Raw genomic sequence first — 10,075 nt, forward strand, 5'->3', positions numbered from 1 at the left:
TTTGACATTAAGTTATTCTACCATATATACACCAGAACTTTTATGCAAAACATTGCTGCTCCAATCAAAGCGTCCTCTCTCCGAGATCCTCTTAATTTGCAACCCGTATTATTACTATCATTATTTACGTCGTTCCCTTCGAGTTACTTATCATCGAGTAGTTCTTATCGAAGTTTAAATCGGGATCGTTATTTTACCATAGCATTGTTTGTAGACGTATCGATCGGTATCTGTTCCCTTCCTATTGCCGTTGCCCTGTCTCACGAATGGAGGCGTGGATCAGTGGAAAAGAATGGATGATGTCTCAAGTAACGTACCTAAAGCAATAGACGAGTGGCTTACACAAAGACGGATATAGATGTGTTCGGTCGGTAAATGTCTTACTTACACGGAACAATTCATCATTACCATAAGAGTGCGAATGAGCCCGACACCGTCGTCGGACCAAAAGCAATCAACGGCATGACAAAGTGTGTTATGTAGAGATATTCTTATTTATTTCATATTTATCTACGTATACTTAGAAGTGTAAAAAGCTGATGGCGTGTTAATTTCCATAGGTGTGTACACGCATTATCATGCGGCCGCGAGTGGGTCTGTGTGTACGTACACAGTCTGTCACTATCGTGACGGATAGACAGTTTTGTTAAGGTTAATTTACTGAACTAAGTAACGAATCGCGTGATCACATAGAGATCATATACGTAGGCATGTTGATGAACGCATAAAAGGCCGAGCCAATTTTGTTCTGTTTGGCCGTTGGACGAAAACCCAATGACCAGGAAAACAGAAATCCTTCTTCAAATACTATAATTTTAGCAATAAATGAATTCAATAAGTATCTATCTAGGGCATACTTGTAATCTCTACAAGTTTAACTCATATCACAATAAATTTCCCGATCGGCTAGAAACAAATTCATCCAGCCCGTATAGCAATATTTCTTCGTAGTCAAACGTACTGTTGGGTTGTTCATTCCCCAGTGATTGTCAACGGTGATAATCCGGCGACGCGAAGTTCGGAGAATATAGCGGACCTCAAGCCCTTATAAGACAATAGTAACGACCTTTACTCCGTGTGGCACGACATTGTCGTAGAGAACGATGACCTTACTTCTGTGCATTCGTTAATTTTTGCTGAATAATCCCGCTTATTTTATGTAGCTGTAACAACTGGAGATCCTCATCGACCTTTCGTTTTCCTCAACTACGTAAGACCCTTTCATTCCCATTGAGAACAAGTACATTTTATCTTGGATAGAGTCTTGGCTTAATTTGGGCCCTGGGCGTATGGAGCTACTCAACTCGTTTTTTTTTCGTATTCGTTACCATTCTATGTAGAAATCTCTCATTGACATCATGGGTTTTCTTGTGCCGGTCAAGACTGTATGGAGTACTGAGACGTCGTGTTTCCGTGAGAGCTCCACTTAGTTAAAGGAGCACTTGGACTCAACGTCGATTAAATACTACGTTGACAAATAAGTTGAAAACTTCGATGAGCAAAACACAGCTGAAGTTCGGTCGGCGTCCGTGTATTATTCAAGGGTCCAGCAGGCGAATATATGTATCTATCATGATTTAACTTCAACAGGTTTAATAGGCCACAACAGGTAGTCGCCGTTCGCCAGCCGTTGTTACTCGTTTATCCATACGCCTGTGTAAATTACTTCTGACGAACGCGAATCAACGTTCATAAATGAAACGACTAAATAGAATCCCATTTTTTATCCGTTAATAACAATACCATAATCATCAATAACACGTGAATCAATAATTATTATTATTATTATTCACTGTTTTTAAGTGAAAGAACGGCGCAACCGAAGAGGCTGACATCGCCCTTATGCGTCCTGCTTCTGAGACGAGCCCATCGCACCTAGACATCTGCTACTTGTTATTGCCATGACGCCCACCGAAGCAGGAGAATGATAGTTACGTATCATTGTTAGTGTTACAGATTTTTGCGGTGGCGCCATCTTCCTCCTGATCTTTCCTCTCTGCTAGACTGCCTATATCACTCAATCCCTGCCGCTCAATCTAGTTATCTTCACGGCGTCCCATGTGGGAATGTTCAGCCACGTTTCACAGCGCAGCAAACGCAGCTACGTGACTCGGATGCTCAGGCCGGTGGCTGGCTCAACACATGAACCCTCCAGAGCTGCCAAGGTCAGTTGTCATTTGTCGGAATTCTAACCAGCAAATTTTGAGTGTAAGGTTGGCCGTAAGCGGATGTAAATATGCTCATGATTTATATAGTTTTCTTCAATCTGGTATGTAGTTTTTGCTAAGCGTCTTTCTTTGTGTGCGTTTTGCCACCATCGTGGCTACCAGCAACAATAATAATTTCGTCTAAAATCAAGCTCAAAAATAGGCAACAGCGACAGCGGCAGCTAACATTGACCAGTGTACCAGCACAACCTAGTTTAATTTGGCCCTGCGTTAACGAATATACTACTAAATATCATCTACATGGCGTTTTGTGGGTGTGTACCGGTGTTGGAGAATGGTTCGGGCGGTCATGCCCAGTGGCAATTCGTACTGGCTTCCTTCGAGTGCATTGACTAGATTGCAAAAATCTCGTGCTGCGGATGCGGGCGAAATCCGACATATTGGCGTCTGGCCCACAACCTCTGAAAATGTTCATATTGAACTGGTATAAAAATTCAATATGCGAGAAATCTGTTGGCGGGATTCTTTGTCGCAGGTAGAGAAGAGATGGTTCTCTCATAGTCTGGTTATGAAACCATTGACACTTCAACGTCAGCGAAAAAAAGACTGCTATAGTAATTATTATTGAACCACCTTTTTTCTGTTGTTGTTGTTTCGTGTAAACTGGTGCAAAGCAGGTAGACACGAAATAATGCCGAGCAAACAAATGTCTACAACATAACGGTGTAGTGTACGTCCTTACAAGTCTTTCTCATGCAGGATGTCTCTGCAACGATGGGAAAAATGTTTACAGAAGCAGTGATTCTGTCGTTGATTTTTATATATAAAAGTATATATTTATTGGTAGGAATCTGATTTGATAAAACGGGAGTGGAAACACCGTGCACCAACGATCAGGATAAAAACTAAGATGCATTGAAATCAGGCAAGGAATAACATGGGATAATCTTTCACCCGATCCAATCATGGGCGCATCACGGCGATTCCCACACTCAGAAATTTGGTGGAAATCCCTCTGGCAAAGCTGAAAAAGCGATCTGATGTGCATGAACAATGCCCCCAGTTATATATTCGTGCCTGTGCTTAGCGCGATGCGCACGCATATCACAGACCTCACGCCTGAATGTGATTTTACAAAATATCTTCTTATCGTACAATGGTAGCTTATCTTCACTGAAGCGAAGAAGAACAGAAACAATGTTTAGTTTCTCTTATATCGAAGTGGTAAAGGAGTCAAAGTCATAATCGTAAAGTTTCGGCTTCGATACCCAGCTAAACCTTGGTGATTGTTTTGAAAAAAATTGAATTTGTATCGTTACGTATTGAATTATGGCTATAAAATACACTGACAATATGATCTTTGCCGAATAAATGTTTCAAGCTTTACCATCGATAGTTCCACTAAGCATTGCTTTAGACATGTGGCCCCTCTCAGCACGAGACAAAACGTGCTTATGCTCGCTTTTCAATCTAGGGTATTTCACCAATATACTCCCTACTCATATATATATATCACCGAATCAAAGAGGCATGGACTCTGCGGGGTTCTAGCACTTACGAGGGAGGTAAGAGTACTCAAATACAATTTCGTGCTGTAGTTTAACGATTTTGCAGACAAAAGCCGACTGGTAAGTTTAGACAAATCAAAAACATCCATGAAATAGAATTGTCTATTCTACCAAAATTTCTATCTAGATTAAAAATACCTTCTTTTGGACTATATTTATAAACATTATTATGCTGCTTCAAAACACAGTTTGTTGATTTTTTTCTAAAATATACTAAAAAATTCTTTAGCGTATGTACTAGTAGTATTTACGATGGCGACTGCTTGTCAGGCTAGTTTCAGGTCTCTAAGACCTGCTAAGGAAGTAATAGGTACCGTTTAAAGCGGTCTGACATAGAAACGCTTGAATGAATCGTCGAAACTTCGAACGTCAATAGCAAATTACACCGTGTCAAGCTTAGCAAGTTCTTGGTAACTTACCGTCTGTATTATAAGCTACTCCATGCTTGCTCTCAGGTGTTAGCGCGTTCTTTTAATATATGGTCCATACTGACGTAAGCTTTTAAAAAGTGTAAAATACAGAAAATATTGCCATGCAATATTTCTGTTCTACTACGTTGTGTTATGGAATTACGTTCCGTTACCGATCAAGCACCTTTCCAAATGGACGCCTTGCGGCCTTTCATGACAATGTTAAAAGCGTGCATATATTTATCTACAATAGCGTTGGTGAGCTTAATTGAATAAGTGCCGCTTTGTCGAAGTTCGTTCGGGCCTCGATTTGCTCATTAAGAGATCTTGTTGTTTTCATAGCTAGCAGTAAACAACAAACACTTTGCTAATACTAGCTAGGCAGGCGCCATCTCTGAGACTGTCCGGCAATCGCTGAGACTAGATTTACGGACATTTGAGTGGTGCTTGTCTTGTATAGGGATCGCCGTAGTCAGCAGGCCATAAGTGCGCCATCAGTAGATGCTGCTTATGGACTAATTATCGAAAATGACTATAAATGTTCTAAGGCAGTAGCCGGGAGCCAACCGGCTGATAAGACGTCTGACGGCGGTACGAAGTCCCGAGGCACACTTATAAACAGTTCACAGCTAACGAAGCTCATTGTATCGTAGCCATCTTTGTCGTGATCGTGCTACTACGATTCGTTGGATCGATGGCTATTAAACTGTGAAGCAGAAAACATTGTACGACTACCCGGCAGCTATAAGATATATTTGAAATACATTGTAATCAAATAATTACGTTCAAGTAGTAGTAGTAGTAGTAGCAGAAGTAATATCAATTACATCTGCCTCTTATCCCGATTGCTACGGTGTGATTGATGCGAGTTTAGTACATCGTGTCGAACGGTATGGGCTGAAACAGGATAACGACTTAGGGATTGCTCACATTAATGCCCCTATTGCAGTCGTCTGAGAACAGCACTTTTCTTCTAGAGAGGGAACGTACGAGATCTCACTGCCCCTGGATCGTGATACATCGAGATGCTGGATTTTACCCCTCCGTAAGACGTAAGGCTATTTTGATGGCGGGCCTTGGATGAGCGACCCGTAACTTTTCAAACTATAAGCTTACCCGTTTAAGGCACCAATCTAGTATATAAATATCCGGCTATTGTTCACGTATTTGAATAGTATAAACACGATTCTAAGCAAAAGGCTGTTATCCATATTTTGGCTGCCGACACTAAACTATGGATAAGCAAGGTGTTTTGTCTTCTATTTATGAAGCCTCTTCATTGAAGACATGTAGAAATATATTCACGAGACGTGCAAGTAAAATCACAGGGATTTAAGACAAATCGCTTGAATTGCTTTTTGTTTTTTTTAATTATAGATGACAACGACAAACCCTCTTTAATACGGTATAATAATATTATGATGAAGTATCGTACTAGTATTACATAAGTATTGTAAGAAATCGTTAAATTCAAATTAATAAAATTGTAATAAAAAAATAAATCATATATCTGTGAATAGAAAAGGGAATATCCTATTTTTGCTCAAGAATAGATTATTATCATTTTGATCTTATCTTTCGTTTTTATCCTTCTCTCAAAGTTACCAGTAATATTCATGTTCAAAGCGTCCTGGCTGTATCATTAGCATCTTGATGTGCTGTTTTTTCTACTTTGATTAACGGAAAACATATAATCGGTTATCTAAGTACAGTGAATATATCAATAGGGCATTCGCACTATTATGAAGAGATAATTTGCCGGAATGAAACACAAAAACATATAATCCAGCTATACGATGGACTTTGATAATTACTGTTCGACGAAATCTGTGTTTATGCTATTTTTACATTCAGATTATTTTACACGATAGGTTTCTGTTTGGTTCGTTCGATTTGACAAAGTATTCTGTCTCTCTAGCGGTTGAAACGAAACTGGTATAAGAACGTTTGACATGTGGTGGAAAATTTCGTTTCGGCCAACATAAAGTGGATTTGTTCACACTTTGGCCCTATTTTATCAAGATTTTCACATTTCACTTACAATATATAGTGAATTGTGCGTTTCAATTGTGGAGCACTTCAGTTTAACCGTTGTCATTGTACTAGTAACGGTGTCGTCAACTCACGCTGTCAATCATCTATAAGCTAATACGGACGTTCGTCGTCTGAAGGGGTCAAGCGTAGCGTCATTTGTGCGTCAATCACTGACTTAGCCCCCTGTCAGATATCGGATATTTGGAGGTGCCCTCGACTGTTGTTCAGCGTTGTGCCAGAGACGTAATGCATCCAACCTTTATGCTCTCCTACCTGTTTCAAGAAACAAAGGTTGAGATAGAAAGTTTCAAAAACGTTTTCCAGATGCTCGAAGCATAAATCAAAATTTGATTTAGTGTTTATTTATTACACCGTGCTTAGCAATTCTCTCAGGGAGTTTTGGCTAACCGCGATTACCTGAAGTCGCGTATTTTTCACGTAACCCTGAAGTGGAAAATGCTATATTAGGTAAGTAGCATCTATATTTTGTTACGTTCATACGTTAAAAAAGAAAGTTGAAGCTATTCGGATTGTTAAGTAGAGTTAACTCTTTGGTTGCCTTCGTGCGAATGTCATATCTCTGTAGTATAGCAAAAGGGGACTATCGAACTGATCAGAGTACTCAAAATGATACGGAATGATATAAATCAGTTATTAATCTTGGAGGCATGAAAGTTAGCCCAAATGGGGCTTTTTCACATTGTTCGATGTTCCTCATTCACTACTTACGTAAGTTCAATCAGCTGGCAGCTTAACATGGGAAAATGTAAAAGGCGGAATTTTGTAATGAAACAAGACTGTACCACAAAGTGATTACGGTTTCTGTCCAACGTCACCCCTAATAATTAAATGCGCGATAGACGAAATACTTCAACGCAAACAGTCGGGATCCGATGCAATCGTACTTTCTGCGGTCAGGCAAACCTCTCAAGCGGTAAAAAGTTCGATATACAATAAAGGAAAGCCACCCTGCAGTGATCGGCAGAAGGCGTTAGCGACCCAAAAGCATGTGCAAACATCGTTCGTGGAAAAACAATCAAACTGTTTACCTTGAAATCTATGGGGAGTTTTTAGAAACTTATGATAAATCACAGCTTTAGCGCACACGGGCGACTATACACCACTCAATGTCGTGTAATGCAATGTATGCAGCGCAACTTTTCAATTTTACGTTTCGCCAAAACTCTAATCATTCATGACCTGGCGCCAGATGACAAGCGATAGCGAGGCTAATACTTAAAAAATTAGCGATTTTCTTTCCATATATGTAAAAGTCGCAGTAAGACTGGGATATTTCCATAAGAAACAAATGTCTGGAATATAGTATACGTGTTTGCTACAAACACCATCGCTGGTAACTCCTGAACCATGTAAACGTTAAACATTTGCGTACCGTTAAACTTCTTGGCACGCCAGAACTTTTTATGTGTGGCTACGTTATACCAAGTCAAAGTGGTATTAGGATAACTACTAACCTAGGGTCAGCGAAAGTTGCGTATTACTGCAATAGGAAAATGCTAACGTAATAAATTGGGCCTGGAGGCAAAATCCGGAGTCTTTGGCTTTACACATTAATCAACCTGTGAAAGAAAGCTAATGTAAAAAATTAGCCCCTCTAAACTCGAGCTACAGTGTTCACTATCGGTGGCGTTAGGAACGTGCGAATGACATAAAAAAATCAGCAGACAGCCAAACTATTTTCTAAAGTAGTTAATAAAGCAATTTTTGTGCCCAGATTTTTATAATATACCTCTGTATTAGATCATATTGCTTATATACTTACCTAGCGAAAAAAGTTATTTCTCTTCTCAATTTGTAATATTGACTATTATTATTAGATTAACTAATTCTGTAAAGTATCTCAAAAGTGTATCTCTCTGTAAAGTATATCAACGTTTTCCTACAGATCTCGTTTTTGGACCTGGTATCTGCTAACCTTATCAACCAGTCGGCCTGGGGATAGTGAAAATGCTTTAGTGTGTTACCCCCGTAATTGAGTATCTAAATCAATCAGACCCCACAATGTAGCCGACAAAGCGAGGCCTCGCGCCTTTTGGTCACTCCTATGCTAAGTTAGTAAAAATTGCCAGTTTACCAGGTTGCCTACGGTTGATAGGAGAAGTGGTCATTATCTCTTCGAGCATCTGTCACGAAAATACGCTAGTGATCCATAAGCTGTACCTCATTTACTTTTTTCTATCTATTAAATGAGATGAGCACTATGGCACGATGTCAGCGCTGTCTTTAGATACTTTACAATGCATCAACCACTGCGAAATGTGGTCGAGTCTAAAATTGCCGAAAGATGGTTATCGCTAATACTCATCGGGAAACGATACTGGTTCGTTTTTCAGTAGAGGCCGATAAGTATGATTCTACCACCGATGTTTTCTGCCGCTTGGATGCAGAACGTGATGAACTGCCTCAAAAAGCTCATAATGAGAAGAGAACTACAATGAAAATTGATGGCTTTAAGGTGATGGGTGTAGTGAGGGAAGACATGCCTTTGTGAGCGTACGCGTGTCTGAATATATATCGAAGCCTTTAAACAGCGCACCTCTTCTGCTCAACACCTGCTAACAGAGTACTACAGACTTCAGCCTCCCCTCGAAGAATCTGTTGAGTAAGAATATCGCCGTGTAACAATTCAGCGGTACGACAACAGGGACGCATTAGTTCGAGTGACGAAAAAAGGTAATTTCTTCGAATTGACGGCATGGTTTATAATTTTTGCCTACTTCCATAGCTGCCAGGGCGTATACGCATACAGTATTTTGTAGACATGCTTACATTTTTCGAGTTTTTTTCTTTACGATGCAAGCTTCATCAGTTGAAAATTGCTAAAACTAAAATCATCACATAAATAACTCTAGCTTCATCGATCGTGTAGTTCGAATCCCCTGAGGAGCAGGAGATCTGAGGTTCAAATCCGCAAGGGACTTCAACACTCGCTAGATTTTCAATGTGCAAATCTTACTTTGTGTTTGGCTTGCAAGCATGGACCGTTTATTGTCCTGGCCTCTCTGGAGTGCTCTTCGTAGCCACAAGTAGCCACAGTATCCCTTTCTTTGTTAGACGCTTCGCTTGTCAACTTGTAACGCGAACTCTCGACGCCTCTGTCCTGGAGAGTTGGACCAATTGTCCCATCATAAATTCGGCCCACACTTATATTTCCACAAATGTTCTCCTACCTAATACTGCAAATAAATTAAGAACATATATGTCTCCTATCGTAAGGCCAAACGCTGCTAGTCTCACTTTTGCGGGGCAACATGTGTCCCCGGCAAGCTCGAATACCGTAGGGCTGATACTACTACAACATAAAAACAGATAAGGACCCTTATTATGCGATTACGTACGTAGATAACTGTACTGAATAATTGTGAAATAAAAAGCGAATAATTAGTGAGAATAAAAGTTAAATAGTAGTTCCAATGGAAGTATAATTGGCTGTTCATTAATAGACAGTTTTAGGTGTATCGGTCAATTCGATGGAAATCTTCCACTGACAACATAAATAGATAGACGATATTTATACTTAACTTCATAAACCCATTACGTCGTAAATTTGGAAATCTATCGTTCCCTCGCTTAAATAGGCTTTCGCCTATATTTCGTAATACATTTAGAAAACATCGACCAGCTTGTTGCATTTTCAATTGTTATATTGTTGCACTTTTGAGAATGTTCGGATAATACGATAACGGACGGGGTTGCGAAGGCCTTCAAGTTGGCCTGACGCCTGCTTTGATAGTTCGCTCACTAATTATCGATCATTGAGTTCTAGATAAACGTTACAAAATACTGTGTAAGCTATGTAAGGATCAATGGACGCCAATTGGATAAACTAGTTTATTAGACTGCTGGCCTAGAGCAATAGACGCCAATTGGATAA

The 10,075-nt window shown here is 39.9% G+C and overlaps 1 long non-coding RNA gene across 1 annotated transcript; it reads left to right on the plus strand.

The window, feature by feature from the left end:
- The first annotated feature begins 330 nt into the window (after nt 1-330).
- LOC147756719 (uncharacterized) lies at nt 331-9,610 on the plus strand. The gene is made up of 3 exons (XR_015324097.1): nt 331-470; nt 1,804-2,165; nt 8,535-9,610. It is a non-coding gene; the product is annotated as an uncharacterized LOC147756719 (long non-coding RNA).
- The last annotated feature ends 465 nt before the right edge of the window (nt 9,611-10,075 follow it).

Source organism: Varroa destructor, unplaced genomic scaffold, assembly GCF_002443255.2.
Source record: "Varroa destructor unplaced genomic scaffold, Vdes_3.0 BEIS01000003.1, whole genome shotgun sequence".
In the NCBI taxonomy this organism is placed as follows: domain Eukaryota; kingdom Metazoa; phylum Arthropoda; class Arachnida; order Mesostigmata; family Varroidae; genus Varroa; species Varroa destructor.